At 38.4% G+C, this 21,079-nt stretch overlaps 1 long non-coding RNA gene across 1 annotated transcript in view; it reads left to right on the top strand.

The window, feature by feature from the left end:
- Positions 1 to 503: 503 nt before the first annotated feature.
- LOC104005796 (uncharacterized) overlaps positions 504 to 21,079 on the top strand; it is a 35,452-nt gene continuing 14,876 nt past the window's right edge. The window contains exons 1-5 of the long non-coding RNA XR_010155835.1: positions 504 to 666; positions 11,595 to 11,667; positions 12,350 to 12,436; positions 12,926 to 13,061; positions 19,603 to 19,727. This is a non-coding gene — a long non-coding RNA (uncharacterized LOC104005796). The remainder of the gene's footprint in view (positions 667 to 11,594; positions 11,668 to 12,349; positions 12,437 to 12,925; positions 13,062 to 19,602; positions 19,728 to 21,079) is intronic.

Here is a 21,079-nt window from a genome sequence, read left to right as displayed (position 1 = left end):
TGTAAATTATGTTTGTTATCATTAGAAATATTACTGATTATATGACCACCAGAGTGAGAGACTGTGTTTTTTTATTGTGCTTGAGCCTAAGTTGACATTTTTTAGTTGCAGAGACTACACTTTTCATTTTCTTCTCTTGCAGTTATCATATCCTCTGTTGCAGAAGAGTCTGCCCAGCAGCCAAAAAGGGAAATAACACAAAAAAGATTTGTGCCTTATCTCACCAACCATATGAGGCCTTTTAACTTTTTAACTTTTTTTTACTCTGCTCTGTTACACTAAGCTATAAACTACCCACTTATGCATGGCATTATATTGATAACAAAGCACATTTTGAAACCTTTTCTGGCTTTTTTACATGGTACAGATTCAGTTTTGTTAAATAGTAGGTGCTTAGAGTGACCCATATTGTGTGTTGAACAAAGGATAAAGTTCTAGTCTCAGAATTTAGAATGCTCTTAGGCTGTTCCATCCTCTAAAATAGTTTAATCCATAAGCTCATTAGGCTGCAGAAAGGAATCTCCTGAGGGAGTTATTCTGAAGAAGGGAAGTTCCTCTGGTCTGGTGTCTACTAGAATTGCTTTTCCTTGAAACTCTGCCTTCTTCTGGAAGGCAGAAATCTAACATGATTCAATGGCTACAGCTGTGGAAGTGTGCAGAGGAAAGGTGAAATCATTATAGAATACTGAGGAATACTTTGACAGAAATTATCCTTACTCTTTTTCCATTGAAGTGGGGTCCCCTGAGGTAACCAGAGGTGTGATGGGAAAAGCAAATCAAGTTATTTTTTTACCTGTGTGCCAATGTTGTGATTGTCATAAGTCCAATGAGAAGTGGATGCCTGTGGTTTTGAAGGAATGTGCTTAGTTCACAGAACGAAAAGTCTTCTCAGTTAACTCAAAGACTAAAAGCACACAGATTAAAATTCAGAGAATGAGGAAAAGAAAATCCAGGGAAGTCTGAGTTTCATTGGAGCAAGTATAGATGGTTAGGATATGATTTCCTGGCATGGTCTGAAAACCATATTCTTTCATTCCAAATAAATAAAAAATTCTTACAAAGCTCAAGTGAGTTTAAGTGCTGCACCATAATAAAATGGCTTGATTTGCAGCTGAGACTTGGCACAATTCATAGACTAAAAGAAGAGCTTAAGAAAAGCTGCAGGCATTTTTTTTTTTTTTAGTATTAGGGGGGAAAAAATGAGCAAGTCCCCATGTACTTTTCAAAAAGGCAAAAATTATTTATCTCTTGGTATGAGCAATGTAATTAAAACCTTTTTTTATGTTTAGGCTTTCAAGAATATAATTATTGGGTATTCTTTTCTATGCTTGTTTCATCTACTCTTTGTTTTTACCAAGGGATAAATACTAAATTCCATGCCTTTCTTGGGCCCTTAAAACAATTTATTTTCATGCCAAACCTCTCATTAAGCCTCCTCCCTTTCTTTTTAAAATTTATTTTTTATTGAGATAAAATTCACATAAAATTTACCCTTTCAAAATGTACAATTCAGTGGCTTTAGGATGTTCACAAAATTGTGTAACCATTACCACTATCTGATTACAGAACATTTTTATCATACCCAAAAGAAACCTGTAATTATTAGCAATCACTCTTCATTTTCCCTTCTTCTAGCAACCACTAATCTATACTTTCTGTAGATTTGCCTATTCTGGATATTTCATATAAGTGGAATTATATAATATATGGCCTTTTGTGTCTGGCTTCTTTCACTTAACATAATGTTTTCAAGGTTCATCCATGTTCTAGCATGTATCAGTATTTCATGCCCTTTATGACTGAATAATATTCCATTCTATGGATACTCCTTTTCACAGTATTTTAACAAGCCTTATTCTTGGTCTTACTGTGGATTATAATCCGTTGCAGTGTATTTTATGTTCATAAAAGAACTTCTAACTGATTTAGTAACATATTTTCTATAATTATGGCTTTTTAGAATTATCTTCCCAGAATGGTGGCTCACACTTCTAATCCCAGCACTTAGGAAGGCCGAGGCAGGCGGATCACTTGAGGCCAGGAGTTCAAGACCAGCCTGGCCAAATAGTGAAACCCTGTCCCTACTGAAGATACAAAAAATTAGCCAGGCATGGTGGGCGCCTGTAATCCCAGCTACTCAGGAAGCTGAGGCAGGAGAATTGTTTGAACCCAGGAGGCGGAGATTGCAGTGAGCCGAGATCACGCCATTGCACTCCAGCCTGGGCAGCAAGAGCAAAACTCCATTAAAAAAAAAAAAAAAAAAATCTTCCCAGATACAAGTTGGAAGAGTCTGAGAGCAATTTCTTCTTAGCCAGTTATTAGGAGAGTTATTTTCCAGTGGATTGTGTTTTATTTTTAGCCTTATTCAAAAGTTATACCAGCTAGGAAGTTAGATGAACTATCGAAGAGACTTAGCTAAAATCAGCTCTAAAGAAAATTGGACCAGTATTACAGTCAGTCCCCATATCTCAGGTTTCACATCTATGTATTCGATCAACCACAGATCAAAGGTATTCAGAAATATAAAAATAATATAACAATAAGAATAGTACAAAAAAATTTAAAATGTAGTATAACAATTATTTACATGTCATTTACATTAGGTATTACAAGTAGTCTAGAAATGACTTCAAGTATAGGGAAGGATGTGCATAGGTTATATGCAAACATGATGCTCCTTGTCTTATGATGGATTTACCTTTCGATATTTTCTGTTTACGATGGGTTTATCCAGATGTGGTCCCGTCATAAAGAGCATATTGAATGCGTGTATCACCATCCTAGAGTCAAAAAATCGCCAGTTGAACAATCAAAAGTTGGGGACTTTCTGTACTACACCATTTTATGTAAGGGACTTGAACATCCACAGATTTTTGTATCCTCAGGAGTCTTAGGACCAATCCCCTGTGGATACCAAGGGACAACTGTGTATCCTTTTAAATTTTAACTTAATAGATTTTCTACTAAAGTGAGAGATGTTGTGGGCATTTGGCAGATTTAGAAAAGATAGGAAAGCAACTGAGTATTTATGTCTTCCTATAGTCATCTTGTGTTTTTCAAATTAGAAAGGTAAAAACTATTAAAAATTTCTTTGTCTATAGTGGAATAGAGAAAAGGGCATTTGCTTTTCCATAAGTTCATGCCTCAGAATATTCTAAACAAATTTTGAAATAGCCACATTGGGAGATCTTTAGGACACTGCTCCCCAGATTATGAAGCTGCTTCAGCCACTGCCTTCCAAAGCTTATAAGCTACTGGAGGAAATGGAAAGGTACATAAACATCATCAGTTCAGTTAGAGTGTGTTAGGCAGATGAAGAGCTACAACAAATAAGGAGCTCTGCATTTATAAGAGAGGAGACATTAGTTGTCACTAAGGGCATCAAGAAGGTGCTATTTTTACTGATCATTTTGCTGTTTTGATTATACCCCAATTTACATGTGTGAAATATGCTCTTCCCAATTGGCTATAGTTAGATGGGACTGTCAGACATGGGACCATGCTCTCTGCTATCCACACTGAGGCTGTAAGTCTCTCCTGGAACTCTGAAACCCTCAGACTTAAAGAGAATGGTTGACACAAATTCATTTTAGTGGCCTGGCCAGATGTTTGATGGCCTGATACATAGCCTCATGAATCTGCTCCTGTTCCTGTCCTTTATGGACCAGGTCTTAGGTCTGTCCCTTGATTCTGCAGAGTACCTAATGCATTTCCAAAAAAATCATTCTCTGCTTAGGTTACAGTTTTAGGGTCTAACCCTAAATGGTGTAGAGTGTAACAATACGATTACATTAATTTTGCAAAATTGCATACTTTATTATACAAAATGGAATTTTTGTAAAACAGCTCCACAAATTGTCACGTATCTACAAGTTAGGCTTTTTTTTTTTTTAGGATAAACATACATTGGCTGCAACAAACTCATAGTTAAGATCTCACAGTGTGATTAGGGAGACAAGATTCAAAATATACAACTTTAAAGAGCATTTTTCTTTTAATGTCCTATTATTTGCTTTCTGTACTTTATCATACCTGTAAATTCTTGTCTCTGTAAAACTCAATAATCTGGTGGTTTCACTGTAATTCTTTCAGTATTAATATATTGTGGTCTGCTTGTAGAAATATGATTTTTAAAAAAAGTTGGGCATGAGGGCTCATGCCTGTAATCCCAGTGCTTTGGGAGGCCGAGGCAGGAGGATTGTTTGAGGCCAGGAGTTGGAGACCAGCCTGGGCAACAGTGAGCCCCCATCTCTACAAAAAATCAAAAATTAGCCAGGTGTGGTGGCATGTGCCTGTAGTACCAGCTACTTGGCAGGCTGAGGTGGAGGATCTCTTGAGCCCAGGAGGTTGAGACTGCAGTAAGCAGTGATTGTGCCACTGCATTCCAGCCTGGGTGACAGAGTGAGACCCTGTATCAAAGAAAAAGAAGATAAAATATTAATCATCAAATGAAACAGTGCCTAGAATAGTACCTGGCACAGAGTAGTTAAATTAATGAACAAGCGAATGAGTAAATAAGAGTGATGAGTGGATAGTACGTACAATATACTCTGTGCATGGGCTACTGAGCTCCACAGGAGAACATGAGCAAAACCACACAGATGATCAAGTTTATACATTCGTTGTCATCAATCTCAATTAAACCCTTAACACTGACTGGCTGTCTTACTGTTTCCCTAGTTAGCTGTCTCCCATTTTCAACAGCTATTCCAAAACTTCTCCACTCCTCTTAAACCTCCAATCCACCCGGCACCCCCTCTCATTCTTGGTAGATTGACTCCTCCCTTCTTTACAGAACAAAGAGAGGTGACCAGACAGGAATTGTCTCCCTTCTTCTGACCACCAAATATACAATTCTCCCTGTTCCCTGCACTAATAGTCCTCTTCCTCTTCCCATTCCAGTAGAAGAGGCATTCTTCACATTTCTGGATCCCATTCTTTTCTGACACTTTTGTGACTTTTTCTTATTCATCTTCCTGATATCTTATGTTAGAAAGTAAGCATTTTCAAGTCTATTTCATCTCAATATCTCTTGACCCACATCCCTGTTCAGTTACCATACACCCTCTCTCGTCTCCATTTCAGTAACTCCTTGAAAAAATTTACCTGCCTTCCCAAACCCATCTTGATAACATTTCCAGGAACTTCCGTGTTGCTAAATCTAATGCATACTTTTCAATCCTCATTTTAATATACCTATCTCCATCCTTTGTTTTCTTATTTTCTTTTTTGTCACTCTTCTGTTTTGCATGCTACATCTCTAGCACTGCATTATTACTCTTTTTGCAGGACTCTTTTCTATGCTCCTCTTAGTTATAAGTGTTCCCCAGAGCTTTAGCCTAAGCCATTTTTCTCCACACATTTTACTAGGTAATTTGGTTTATTCCCTAGGTTTTAATTAACATCAGTTTGCTGATAACTATCAACTATAGATGTTTAGCCCATATTGCTCTCCTTTGAGACACACGTACCTACCACATGTCTACACTTGATGTCTAACAGGTACTTCATACTCAAAATAAAATTCATCCTCTCTTACAAACTTACTCTTCTTCCAGTGTTTTCTATTCATGAAATGGCATCACCATCCAAACACTCGCTCAAACCAGAGACATGTGTCACTCTTGGCTTCTCTGTGGCTTCTTAACCACAGCTGGTCAATTACCAAGTCCTATCAAATCTACCTTCCTAAATACATCTTGAATTCGTTCACTTCTATCCATTGCCCCCATGCTCATTGGTCCACCATTATCTCTTGCCAGAGCTAGTGTATCTGCCTGCAGTTAACTGGTCTCCCTGATTTTCTCTTGTCAAACCCCCCATACCCCACAATGCATTCCCATTCCTTGCCCCGAGTCACAATTGTCTTCCAAACATAGAAATCACATTCATTGAATGCTGAAAACTCTTCAATTGATTTACATTGCCTTTTTGATAAGATCCAAACTTTTTTTTTTTTTTTTTTTTTTACTGGTTCAAAAGACAAACTTTTCCAAGGTGATATCAGCTAAGATTATACAGTAGGGATCAAATGCCACCCTCTCATCCCTCACAGATTTGTTGTAAGGCCCAGATGACATGCTGTGTACTCCTTGCACTGGAAAGACCATACAGATTACACCCCTGCTTTGAGGGCAGGATTGGGGTGGTGCCAGTGAGGAAGCGGTATGGAGTTATGGGAAGACTGTAAGCTTTGGTGTCAGAATGACCTCAGATCCAAACTTCTAATATGACCTATAAAGTCTTTCATAATCTGGCTCCTGACTTTATCTCCAGCCTCATTTCTTCTTCTTTTTTTTTTTTTTTGAGATGGAATCTTGCTTTGTCCCCCAGGCTGGAGTGCAATGGCACGATCACAATCTCGGCTCACTGCAACCTCTGCCTCTTGGGTTCAAGCAATTCTCCTGTCTCAGTCTCCTGAGTAGCTGGGATTACAGGCACCCACCACCACGCCCAGCTAATTTTTATATTTTTAGTAGAGATGGGGTTTTACCATGTTGGTGAGGTCCAGCCTCATTTCTCTAGTATTCTCCCCTCCCCTACTATGTTCTTTTAGTTCCCTCACTTCTGTGACATTGAACTCAAAGCTTCTGCCATCTGGACCTTCCTCCATCATCTACCAAGTTAACTCATGCATTCTTCTGGTTTCAGCTTAAACTTCCTTTGCTCCAGGAGGTTAGGAGTCCGTGCTCTGTGCACATAGTGCTCCATGCTGCCTTATCATAGGTGCATTAGATTTTGCTGTAATTACTAGGTTAATTTTCTATTTTTTGTGGACTATAACAACTGCGTTTTTCTTGTTTTCCTCTGTATTCCAGATCTGTCACTGTGTCTGGTACATGGTAAGTTTCTATAAAATGTTGAAGGGTGAAAGGGAGCGAGAGAGAAAGGATTATAATATGGAATAGAGTACAAAATTTGCACACATTTTGCTTTTCTATCACATCAGTATGGTTTGCATTAACCTCACAAGTTACATGTCAGCTTTTTTTTTTTTTCTTTAATGGAAAGACATATTTAGGACATGTTGTCTGCAGACCCCACTGAATGGACAGAACAAGATACTTAGACCAGTGGTTCTCAGCCGAGGCTGCTCACTGGAATTACTTGAGAATTTTTTAAAATTCTGATTCCTGAGTCCCAACTTTATAGATTCTGGTTTAACTGGCCTGGCATCTGTTAAAGCTCTCCACGTGATTCTGATGTACAGCAAAAATTAAGAACATGACAGTTTTACTACAGCCATTTCTCTATGACTTGCTTCAATGACTGATATTCAAGCCGGTCGAAGAACAAGAAAATCAAACAGTCCAGATTCAGCAGAACCCTGATCCACCCACGTGCTTTCAATTACAACTAAAAATGGCTGGAACAATTAAAAAAGAGTTTGTTGGTACAAATAACTGTCAAGTCCAGAGGTAGTATTGGTTCAGGCAAACATGATCCAGTGGCCTAGAGATGGCCCCAATGCCCCAGTATCTCTCTGCTTTGCTTTCCTGTCTTCGTTTTCTTTCTCCTAATTTAGACTCTTCTTGTGGCCATAGGTGGCTACTAAAGGCACCAGGAAAATGAGCCCGTCTTTGTCGTTAACATCATAAGAAAAGTCTTTCAGATTCACTTTGATTGGACTGGTTTAGATTACCAACCAATTGCTGCATTTAAGAGGTTGGAATATAGTAGGAGTAGAGTCCTCTTCCCAGGAAACACAGCAATCCCCAAATGAAAGTGGGATCTTTTAGAAAGGAGGAAGGGAGATAAATCAATGCTGAGACCATCAATGTCTGCTTTACCCATACAGTGGTTTTGGCTGGCTGCAGAATTTGGTCACAAAACTGTAGCACTACTTTATAGTACATAGTACAGTACTATAAAGTACATACTTTATAAGTAACCCAGATTTCTACATCAATTCCCACAGTTAATGACTACTAAAAAACTAAGCATGATTAGATTAATCATAACACTGTTTAGTGAGAAGAACTTGAGAACGGAAAATTGATTTGGATCCTGCAAACTTAAGTTGCCCCACGTACGGCTTTTGTTTAGTGCCTCAGTAAACAATGTTTTCTTGCTTCATTTTGAAAAATGAAAAATCTTAGATTCTCTAGAGAGAGTTTGATTTGTAGATTCCCACCCTGCCCCCTGCCCCAGCTGAGTCACCAGCCAGGAACATTTTGTTGAGGTTTATTTTTTACAATTTTTGTTATGAACGCAAGAGTTTTAAATTTCCCCCCCAAATATTGTTGAATTATAACATTGGATATGCCTTTTCTAATTATATATGCTAAAAGAAAAATACCACACACACACACACTCCCCTAAAATCCCCTTCCAGGCTGGGTGCGGTGGCTCACACCTGTAATTCCAGCATTTTGGGAGGCTGAGGTGGGCAGATCATGAGGTCAGGGGTTCGAGACGAGCCTGACCAACATGGTGAAACCCCATCTCTACTAAAAACACAAAAATTAGCCAAGTGTGCTGGTGTGGCATGCGCCTGTAGTCCCAGCTACTCAGGAGGCTGAGGCAGGAGAATCTCTTAAACCTGGAAGGCAGAGGTTGCAGTGAGCCGAGATCGCACCACTGCACTCCAGCCTGGGCGACAGAGCAAGACTCTGTTTCAAAAAAAAAAAAAAAAAGGCCCCTTCCTTCTGCCTATCCCCCAGAGAAGGGCAACCCTCCCTAGTTGAAAACTCACTGTTCTAGAACTGGCTGTCACCAACTACCCTTCTGGTTATAATTTGGCTTCTTAAGTTTCCCATAGACAGAAAATGTGCTAACCAGCAAACTTGGATTTGAGGCTTGCTACGTTATGTTTCCCATTGCAAGTTAATTAATTGGCATTCATCAGCCCTTAGAGTCCCATTGTGTCTGTGTGTGCTAACATTTAAGTTTCTGAGTTAATAAAGCTGAGTACCACATTCCAGAACAAAGCCCCTTCCATAAATCTCACTAGAACCAGAGGTGCTATCCCGTCCTGGTGACCAAACAGTTATTCTCCAAGCCACCCTCACCAGACTCCTTTTCCTCCAATTGTACTAGTAAAATCATTTTTAAAAAAGCAAAAACAGGCATAAAATAGCATAGGCAGAATTTAATTTACCATCTAGAAACGCAAGATGGCAAACATTGAAAGGAGAACAAGACCTTTAGGTTGCCGTAATCCCAGGGCTGATTATGAGAAGTTCCCTTGAAGCGAGTGCTTGTGAGGAAGAACTCAGTAGCTAGAATGTGAACTTTGAGTAAATATTGGCCCTAAAAATCTCAGTTATCACATGTGGAGGAAGGAAAGAAGCTTGTTACAAGAGTAGAGACTAAATTCACCCACAGGGCTGTAAGTTCCTTTATTCCAGAAAACCACAAAGAGGAATCTTTTAGTGATGCAAACATCAAGGATAAAGCCTTTTTATTTTTTTAGACAGGGTCATGCTGTGTTGCCCAGGCTAGAGTACAGTGGTGTGATCATGTCTCACTGTAGCCTCAAACTCATGGCTCAAGTGATCCTCCCACCACAGCCTCCCGAGAAGCTAGGACTACAAGCATGTGCCACCATGCCTGGCTAATTTTTTAACTTTTTGTAGAGATGAGGGCTTGCTATGCTGCCCAGGCTGGTGTCGAACTCCTGGTCTCAAGTGATCCCCCCACCTGGGCCTTCCAAAGCACTGGGATTACAGGCATGAGCTACTGTGCCCGGCCAAAGAGTAAAGCCTTTGCAGAGATGTTGTTTTGTTTTTAACTATAGAATATCTCAAACTTATACAAAACTACATAGAATAATATAATGAACTCTCAGGTACACATCACTTAGTTTCAATGATAATCAACTAGTGTCAAATATTGTTGCCTCAAAATCCCCACCCACTTTGCTCTGTGCCCCACTTCTATGTAATTATGAGTCAAATCTCAGGCATCATTTCTGAGATGGAGCTGGTTTAGTTGAAGAGCAATCTTATTCTGACTGGTAATATGAAAATGGTCACTGTGGTAAAAGACTTGCATTTTTTCAGATTACAGTTCCCTTGTGGTTAGGCTGCACTATCCCAGTACAATTTCACTTGTTCTTAGGTGCATGTGATATCTGCTGTTAATTAAGGGATTGTTTATAGGAGAATAAGAGCAAGTCTGAAGACCCCAGGAAAGGTGTGCAGGCCAGATTATCACCTTAAACTTTAGAGAGCTGGCCTGGATTTGGCTGGATATGACCCATACTGGGCCATGGGAGGCCCTTACAACCACAGAATAAGGAGACCTTTATTCTAAAACTGAAGAACCCAGAAGTGCATGCCATGGCATGCAAATACCGTTACATCAGAGTAATCCTTTTGCTACTCAAGAGGCTGAAGCAGGAGCAATACTTGAACCCAAGAGTTCAAGATTGTTGTGATCTATGATCAGGCCTGAGAAAAGCCACTGCACTCTAGCCTGGGCAACATAGCAAGACTCCTGTCTCAAAAAAATTTATTTTAATACAAAAAACCTGAAGAACCCTGGCCGGGCACAGTTGCTTATGCCTCTAATCCCAGCACTTTGGGAGGCTGAGGCAGGAGGATCACCTGAGGTCAGGAGTTCGAGACCAGCCTGACCAACATGGAAAAACCCCATCTCTACTAAAAATACAATGTTAGCTGGGCTTGGTGGCACATACCTATAATTCCAGCTACTCGGGAGGCTGAGACAGGAGAATCGCTTGAACCTGAGAGGCAGAGGTTGCAGTGAGCTGAGATCACGCCATTGCACTCCAGCCTGGGCAACCAGAGTGAAACTCCATCTCAAAAAAAAAAAAAGAAAAACAGGCTCAGGTGCCACCTGTAAGAGGAAGGAGAACTGGACCCTGCCATGGGAGTTAGGCAGAGAGGGTTCAGGATCAGGCCTGAACCTTCTGATATGCTGAGAAGCCAGTCCTGAGGTTGCAGGAGGTTATTTGCTTGGAGGCTCGCCCCTGGGAGCTAACCATCATGATCCTGTGGGAAAGTTAAATGTTCTCAAGGAGTCCTAAAGTTACTTGTGAGGGAAACCTAGTAAAAGTCTAGACTTCCTGTTGCACCATAGGTAGGATGAAAGTAAAAGAAATCTACTGTCATGATAATTTCCAAGCCCCTTTGAGTCCTGAGCTAATAAATAAATGTAATAAATACATATTAACATTATATATATACTTTTGATGTGGGTAGCCAGTTTCTAGAAGGATACATAAGAAATTCTTAATAGGGTTTCCTCTGAGATGGGGCCAGGGAGGGTGGCCAAGATTTTTACTTTTTACTTTGTACTCTTCTATACATTAAAAAAAGTTTATTTATTATTATATAATACAAATAAATAAGATACAAATGTGTTTACATATAATGTGTCAGCATATCCCAACTGAGCCGAAAAGTTTATGCCACATTAGGAATTAAATGGTAGAGAAAAATAGCATTTTAAAAATATTACCCCACAGTGGTTTACATGTAAAATTCCTTCAAAATTTTCCTTCTGAAATTTTCCTGGTTTTTTTAAAGACTAAATATATCTTTCTTGCTGAGCTATAAGCTATAAAACAATTTTAGTATTCTCCCAGGCCTCCACCATTACTAACAATATTAATTCCTTGCATATAGCATTAGACCAGGGTTCTCATCCCTGGCTTGCACACCCAGAGCCTGGCCTGCACACCTAGAGCCTGGACCCAAAGTAAGTAAACCTGAATTGGGCTCACCTGAGCCCGTCTCTTTTCTCAACTTTAAAAGCTTCACAGGTGATTGTGATGTAGAGCCAGAGCTGAGGTTCAGCATTAGAAGAACTGGGGAGAATATTGCAGGGAACAGTGCTAGAGTACTCAACCAACCTTCTATGCTAGTTGATGGGTGCATCCCAGAGATTTTCCATGAATGAGCAAGTAGCAGAGCAAAACCTAAATTGAACCCTGTCAAGGAATCATGAACACCTTTGTAGTTTAAAATATACTTGTTAAAGGATGTTTTAAATTAATTGTCCACTTCATTCCAATTTGTCTTTTGACTCCCTTAGTACTTTTCTTCCTTGCATTTCATGTAAATCCAATGCTGTGTGAGTAAAGAGAAGAGAGGAGAAAGAAGAAATGTGCTGAAGCAGGTATTTTTAGAGTGGGTTTTCAGAATATTTTGGAGTTAGCATTAATTCATTTCAAAGGAGCAGAAAAATATTCAGAGGTAGCATGAGATTAGTATGAAAAATGTTGGCAGGACCTCTGATTCTGTTGCTGACTCTCCAGGATTTGGAACAGGCATGTTTCCTTCATGTGGAATTGGAATTAATTGGACAATTAATTCAAAATGCCTTCATGAAAAGAACAAAAACAAATAAAATTGCCCTTCATGTCTGGTTGCCTCAACAGAAGAACAAAAAAGTGATGGAACTGGATGCTCTCCCAGTCTTACATTTCTATGTAAATGTGAAAGAGAAACATGGCTACAAGGACCAGGTATGGCCTAGGAAAAGGGAGAATCTACCTTTTAGAAGGGGTTCTTAACATAGGGTCTTTAGAAGGTTTCAAGGTGTCCATGAACCTCCTGAAATCACATATAAAATGGTGTGTGCACCTTTTTTTCTAGGGTTATGGTCCATGGCTTTCATCAGATTCTCAAACCATTGGAAAGGATTAAAAACTGCCTTTTTTTTTTCTTTTTAAGGAGTCTGGGGGGTAGGGTGGACGGTATAAAAATTATTCAAGTTAGGAATATTAAAAAGAGAGCCTGTTAATTTAGTCAAATATTAGGGGGGATCACATTGATTCTTGGAGCTGGAGAGAAGGCAGAAAATCACATCATTTGAAGCCACGCATTGTCAGGAAAGAGATGGGCAAGAAATTACAGGCTGAAATTCAGGTGAAGAAGCAGGTAGTTGGTAATTGTTGAAGCTGTGTGATGAGTGCACAGGGATTCATTATATCATTCTCTTTACTTTTGTTTAGGTTTGAAATTTTTCACTATAAAAAGTTTTTGAAAATAAGGAGCCCCAGAGAGAATTCCTAGAAGATGGCAGAGGAGGAAAAAGAGGAACCTATCTTCCCACCTAGATAATAATTTTACCAGTAGAATCTGTCTAATGTAAGTATTTTGGAACTGTGGAGTCTGTTGAAGGCTTATAACTTCCAGGGCTTGAGCAATAATTGTGGTTAATTTTCATCAATTTCAGCTGTAATCACAGTAGCAGCTAACCACCCTTCAGCCACATGTCAGGCAGCTGTGCACATGCTCCTGGAGCAACCTGTACACAGCCTGTGGGAGCTAGGGTAGCTGAAAAGGACCCTGTCCTCCAAATATTTAGGATCTATGCTCTCATTGCTGATTGCTGCTTCTCATCACAGAGGTGCAAAGAAGCAGCAGGTTTTGTTGTTGCACCTTACCCCATTGTTGCGAGTCCCTCCATCTCTGGATGAAATGACTCTCAGGGAATATAAAGGGCAAACACCTTTTTCCCTTCCTACATTTTTTCCCCCTTTTAGGAACTAGATATTGAAGACTAGAGCATTAAAAATGAACCACATGTATGTGATTGGAGTTAGAAAATCATCATGTATACCTAGGGAAAGGCAAAGGCTCAAAAAATATATGAAAGGATCTTAACTTTATACTTCTGGCTGATCCACACCACAAAGACAGCCTACAACAACAACAACAAAAACAGAAAACCAGCAAACCGGCTGGGTGAGGTGGCTCACACCTGTAATCCCAGCACTTTGGGAGGCTGAGGCAGGCAGATCACCTGAGGTCGGGAGTTTAAGACCAGCCTGACCAACACGGAGAAACCCCGTCTCTACTAAAAAGACAAAATTAGTCAGGTGTGGTGGCACATGCCTGTAATCCCAGCTACCTGGGAGGCTGAGGCAGGAGAATCACTTGAACCTGGGAGGCAGAGGTTGTGGTGAGCCGAGATCGTGCCATTGAACTCCAGCCTGGGCAACAAGAGCGAAACTCTGTCTCAAAAAAAAAAAAAAAAAAAAAAAAAAAAAAAGAAAAAGAAAAAAAGAAAAGAAAACCAGCAAACCAAAAGAAAGGACACTGATTTTCAGAGTTACCACATTATTAGATTCAAATATCCAATTTCCAATAAAAAATTCACAAGGCATGCAAAGAAATGGAAATGTATGGCTTGGTTAAAGGGGGAAAAAAAACTAACAAGAAATTGTCCCTAAAAGAGACCTAAAAATGGTTGTAATAGACAAGGACTTTCAAACAACTGTCTTAAAGATGCTAAAAGAACTAAAGGAGGATGTGGTGAAAGTCAATAAAACAATATGTGAAGAAAATGGAAATATCAATAAAGAAATAGAAAACCTAAAAAGAAAGCAAAAATAAATTCTGGAGCTGAAGATTACAGTAGTTGAAGTGAAAATTTTAAGAAATTCAAAGGCAAATTTGAGCAAGCAGAAGAATCAGCAAACTTGATAGGACAATGAAAATTATCAAGTCTGAGGAACAGAAAAAAGATTGGAGGAACGTGAACAGAGCCTAAGGGACCTGTAGGGTACCATCAAGCAGATCAACATATGCCTTGAGGGAATTCCAGAAGGTGAACAGAGAGAGAAAGGGGAAGAGAGAATATTTGAAGAAATGATGATCAAAAACTCCCTAAGGATTTGGAAAATTCACTAATTTCTGGAAATTAACCAACACACTCTTAAATAACAAATTAATAAAAGAAATCATAATGGAAATTACAATGTACCTAGAGACAAATGAAAATGAACACACGTGATACCCAAACTTATGGAACACAGAGAAAGTAATGCTAAGGGGAATATTTATAATAAATTCAAAATTTACATTAAATAGCTTACATTAAAAAACAATAAATGTCTTAAATCAACAACCTAAACTTAAAACTTAAGAAACTAGAAAAGGTAAAAGAAACTAAACCCAAAGCTAGTAGGAGGAAGAAAATAATAAAGATTAGAGCAGAGATAAATGAAATAGAGAATAGAAGAATAATAGAGGAAAATAATAGAAGAATAATAGAGAAATCCAAAGATGGTTCTTCCAAAAGATCAACAAAATTGACAAGCCTTTAGCTAAAAGGACTAAAGAAAAAGAAGACTCAAATTATTAAAATCAGAAATTAAAGTGGGGACATTATTACCAAATCTACAGAAATAAAAAGGATTTTAAGAGAGCAATTGTACTTCAACAAATTGGATAACCTAGATGAAATAGACAAATTTCTAAAAACACACAACCTATCAAGACTAAGCCACAAAGAAATAGAAAATCTGAATAAACCTGTAGCTAACAAGAAAGTTGAATCTCTTATAAAAGACAGTGATTTAAAATATCCCATGAAATAAAAGCCCTGCATAGTGGCATGCAACTGTAGTCTCACCTACTTAGGAAGCTGCAGTGACAGGATCATTTGAGCCCAGGAGTTCAAGACCAGCCTGGGCAACATAAGAAACCCCATCTCTTAAAAGAAAAGAAAAGCCCTGGATCTGATGGTTTTGCCAGTGAATTATACCAGACATTTAAAGAACTAACACCAATCCTTCTCAAACTTTTCCAAAAAAATTGAAGAGAAGAGATTACACCCTAACCCAGTCTATTAGGCCAGCATTACCCTGATACCAAAGCCAGACAAAGACTCTACAAGAAAAGAAAACTAATAGACCAATATCCCTTATGAACACTGATGCAAAAATATTCTGAACAAAATATGAGTAAACTGAGTGCAACAGCATATTTAAAAGATTATACGCTATGGCTAAGTGAGGTTTATTCCTGGAATGCAAGGATGATTCAATCTATGAAAACTGATCAATGTAATACACCACATTAACAGAATGAAGGGAGAAAGCCACATGATCATCCCAAGTGGTGCAGAAAAAGCATTTGACAAAATTCAACATCCTTTCATGGTAAAAATGCTCAGTAAACTCTGAATAGAAGGAAACTAACTCAACATAACAAAAGCTGTCTGTGAATAACCCACAGCAAACATCATACTTAATGGTGAAAGACTGAAAGCTTTTTCTCTAAGATCAGAAACAAGAAAAAATTTCCACTTTCACCGTATAGCATTGGAAATGCTAGACACAGCAATGAGACAAGAGAAAGAAATGAAAGGCATCTAAAATGGAAAAAAAGAAGTAAAATATCCCTGTTTGCAGATGACATGATCTTATATGTAGAAAACCCTGAAGATTTCACACACAAAAAAGTTACAATTAATAAATTCAGCAAAATAGCAGGATGCAAAGTCAACACACAAAAATCAGTTGCATTTATATACACAAACAATAAACAATCTGAAAAAAATTAAGAAAACAATTCCATTTATAATAGCATCAAAAATAATAAAGTACCTAGGAATTAACTTTACCAAGGATGTAAAAAATCTATGTACTGTAAAGTACAAAATATATCTGAGAGAAATTAAAGAAGACATAAATAAATGGAGAGCTATTTCATGTTCATGGATTGGAAGACTTAATATTGTTAAGATTTCAACACTACCCAAAGTGATTTACAGATTTAGTGCGGTTCCTATCAAACAAGGAGGTTTTTTTTTTTGCAAAAATAGGAAAACAAATCTTAATATTCATATGAAATTTCAAGGAACTCTAAATAGTCAAAATAATCCTAAAAGAGAAGAACAAAGCTGGAGGACTCACACTTACTGATTTAAAAATTTATAATAGGTAATAGTAATTAAGACAGTGTGGTAGTGGCATAAAGACCACACATAAAGACCAATGAATACAATAGAGAATCCAGAAATAAATCTTCAAATATATGGTCAAATGATTTTTGGCAAGGGAACCATGATTATTCAATAAGAAAAGGACAGTCTTTTCAACAAATGGTGCTGAGAAAACTAGATATTTACATGCAAAATAATGAACTTTTACCTTTACCTAATACCATATGCACAATTTAGCTCAAAGTAGATCCATGGCCTAAATGTAAGCCCTAAATCTATAAAACTCTTAGAAGAAAACATAAGGCAAAAACTTCACAACATGGGATTAGGCAGTGATTTTGTGTGATGACACCAAAGGCACAGGCAACAAAAGAAAAAAATAGACAAATTGGACTTCATGAAAATTTAAAAATTTTATATCAAAAGACACTATCAACAGAATAGAAAGACAGCCTACAGAATTTGAGAATATATTTACACGTCATATATCTGATAAGGGATTAGTATCCAGAATATATGGAGAACTCCTAAAACTCAACAACAAAAATACAAACAGCTCAATTCAAAAACGGGTGAAGGACTTGAATAGATATTTGATACTTCTCCAAGAAGATATACAAATGGCCAATCAGCACATGCAAAGATGCTCAGCCTTACTAATCATTATGGAAATGCAAGTCAAAACTATAGTGAGAGCCACCTGGACACCCTTAGGATGGCTACTATCAAAGCAATAGAAAATAAAATGTGTTTGCAGGGTATGTGGAGAAAATAGAATCTTTGTGCCTGTTTGGGGGATACAGAATGGTATAACCACTGTGGAAAGCAGTATGGTGGTTTCTCAAAAAATTAAAAATAGATTTACCATATGATCCAGCAATGCCATACCCAGAAGAATTAAAAGCAAAGTATCAAAGATATTTGTATGCTCGTGTTCATACAGCATTAGTTACAATAGCTAAAACATTGAAGCAACCCAAGAGGCCATTGACAGATGAATGAAAAAGCAAAATGTGATATATACTTACAATAGAATTTTGTTCAGCCTTAAGGCTGGGCACAGTGGCCACGCCTGTAATCCCAGCACTTTGGGAAGCCGAGGCAGGTGGATCACCTGAGGTCAGGAGTTCAAGATCAGCCTGACCAACATGGTGAAACCCTGTCTCTACTAAAAATAAAAAAATTAGCTGGGCTTGGTGGCTGACGCCTGTAGTCCCAGCTACTCAGGAGGCTGAGGCCCAAGAATCACTTGAACTCGGGAGGCAGAGGTTGCAGTGAGCCCCGAGATCATGCCACTGCACCCCAGCCTGGGCAACAGAGTGAGACTCGGTCTCAAAAAAGAAAAAAAAAAAAAGAAAAAGAATATTATTCAGCCTTCAAAAGGAAGAAAATTCAGGCCAGTCATGGTGCCTCACATCTGTAATCCCAGCCCTATGGGAGGCCAAGGCAGGCAGATCACTTGAGGTCAGGAGTTCAAGACCAGCCTGGCCAACATAGTGAAACCCCATCTCTACCAAAAATACAAAAATTAGCCAGGCGTGGTGACAAGCACCTGTAATCCCAGCTCCTCAGGAGGCTGAGGCAGGAGAACCGCTTGAACCTGGGAGGCAGATGTTGCACTGAACCAAGATCATACCGCTGCACTCCAGCCTGGGCAACAGAATGAGACCCTGCCACAAGAAAAAAAAAAATGAAGAAGAAGAAAGAAAATTCTGATGCATGCTACAACATGGATGAACCTTGAGGACATTAGGCTAAGTGAAATAAGCCAGTCACAAAACAACAAATACTATATGATCCCACTTTTATGAAGTACTTAAAGTAGTCAAAATCATAGAGACAGAAAGTAGAATGATGGTTGCCAGGGGTAGCAGGAAGGGAGCAATGAGTTGTTGTTTAACGGGCATAGAGTTTCAATTTTGCAAGATGAAAAGAGATCTGGAGATGGATGCTGGTGATGTTTGCACAACCATATGAATACACTGAATGCCACTCAGCTGTGCACTTAAAAATGATTAAGATAGTAAATTTTGTTACATATATTTTACCATAATAAACTTGGGGTAAAAAATTAAAATGAAAAGAACCAAAGTGAGATAGCAGAGGACCCTGTGAGCTGTTGAGCCTGTGTGAACAGAGACTAGTGGCCCTCGTGGCATCATGTGGCTGAATAAGTGGTTGGTAACGATCTCCTGCTTTCTACTATCTGTTTCCTTTTCTTCCTCAGTTTTTTTCTTAATCTGCTTCCTTGAGAAAACAATCCTGCTTCTTTGAGATACAAAATTCCAAGTTTGATGTGGTGATTATGGGGAAAAAAAGAAAGTAAGGTCACAATGAGAAGATGGGACACTATGGAAGGCCCTTTAATTTTCTAATAGTCACATAGACTTTAAAAAATAGTCTCTGGGGTCTGGTAACTTAGTAATGTCATTGAGTTATTATAAAAGAGTAAGCAATTTTATAATATATTTGTTTAGGGATATAATTTTGTATAATTTCCCTTGTTCACTTATTTTTCAGTATAAATCAGCCTTGATGATATGATCATTTCTATTTTTTTCTAAAATTAGAATAATAATAATACCTGTTTTATTAATGGTGATATAAAATCTAGGAGAAAAACATGAATGAATACTCACAAGTATTTACTACTTGTGAGTAGCAGAAAACATGTGAATACTAACAAGCTACCATAGTCTTGTTCCTGAATTTCCACAAGAGAGACCTTCCAAATGTATGAATTTTTATGTCTATATCTTAAGCCAAGAAAATCCTTCTTCACTATACCCACCCTACACCTAATCAGGAAATTTTCAAAGTCTTTCAACATATTTCATATTCACAAATTGCTTATGTTGGATCATCACCCTTGTCCTTCACTTCTTGGGCACCAGAGGGCATACATCTTAAATCTCACTTTCTCAGAGACACAAATCCTTTTTCCCTCCACTGCAGGATTTTCTCCTCTGGATTTGCTCTGGCACCTTGAAGAAGCTTAGGGGAACAGTTCAGCTTTGCTCTTCCTGATAATTAGTGGCTTTCCTGATGGTGTGGTTCAACACACCCACCAGAGACGGAAGGTAATGATTACTCAGGAGACCTGCTTCCTTTATCAATCTGCACAATCAAAAGAATTGTCCTTGAAAATAGTCTTTGTAAACCATTAGTTCATAATCTTTTTTGTTTGTTTGTTTTTTGCTAACTTTTCATTGTTTTTAGGCTGAAGATAGCCTAAAATTGTATTCATTACTTTAGCCTTCGAAGCTTATAAAGTGAGATAACAGAAGTGAAACTGCTTTTGAAGGGGAAAGAAGCACCATATAATTGCAAAGTAGAATTACCTTTAGGAGAAATGTTAACCAGAGAAGGCCAGTCTGTCATCCACTGGGGAGTCGCACAATCTCAGCTCGCTGCAGCCTCAACCTCCCCAGCTCAAGCAATCCTCCCACGTCAGCCCCCCAGGTAGCTGGGACTACAGGCATGTGCCACCTAAGTTTTTTATTTTTTATAGAGACAGGGTTCACCCTATGTTGCCCAGTCTGGTCTCGAACTCTGGGCTCAAGTAACCCGCTCACCTCAGCTTCCCAAAGTGCAAGGATTAGAGGTATGAGCCGCTATGCTTGGCCCATAATTTTTGATTCTTGTGACTGTATGCCCACATTTTTTTTCTTATGATTTCTCTGTAGATCTTTCTTTATAAAAATTTTTATTTTCTAAACTTATTAATTCTTCTGGACATATCCTAAACTACACATTTAGAGCCACCCAAGTAGCCATCCATCCACTTATGAAATAATATGAGTATTAAGAAATCTAGAAATTAAATTTAAAAAATAAAATATGACTTTTTGTTTGTTTACTATTAAAAAAACAGGTCTCAACAATCAATAAGTAAATGATTCTAAGAGAAAATGTCAAAATATAATTTTTTTTTCCCTAATACCAGATGAGAATATTTTTATTTTCCTTTGGGCCATCCCTCAATCACAGTATATTCAGAGTAGTTTTTAAATTTTGTAGGATTGTTTTTATCTTTCTGTGGCTTTGACAAGTATCAAGTATGGGTAGATTTAGTTGAAAAGGTAAGTAGGCCACAGAGCATCAGAACAATTTCTTTATTTTATTTTATTATTTTTTTTTGAGATGGAGTCTCCCTTTGTCACCCAGGCTGTAGTGCAGTGGTGTGATCTTGGCTCACTGCACCCTCTGCCTTCCAGGTTCCAGCAATTCTCCTGCCTCAGCCTTCCGAGTAGCTGGGATTACAGCTGTATGCCACCATGCCTGGCTAATTTTTGAATTTTTAGTAGAGACAGGGTTTTACCATGTTGGCCAGGCTGGTCACAAACTCCTGCCCTCAAGTGATCCACCCGTCTTGGCCTCCCAAAGTGCTGGGATTACAGGCATGAGCCACCACGCCAGGCGCAGAACAATT

Source organism: Pan troglodytes, chromosome 2 (genome assembly GCF_028858775.2).
Source record: "Pan troglodytes isolate AG18354 chromosome 2, NHGRI_mPanTro3-v2.0_pri, whole genome shotgun sequence".
Lineage (NCBI taxonomy): Eukaryota > Metazoa > Chordata > Mammalia > Primates > Hominidae > Pan > Pan troglodytes.
This window is presented reverse-complemented; position numbering and strand designations above follow the sequence as displayed.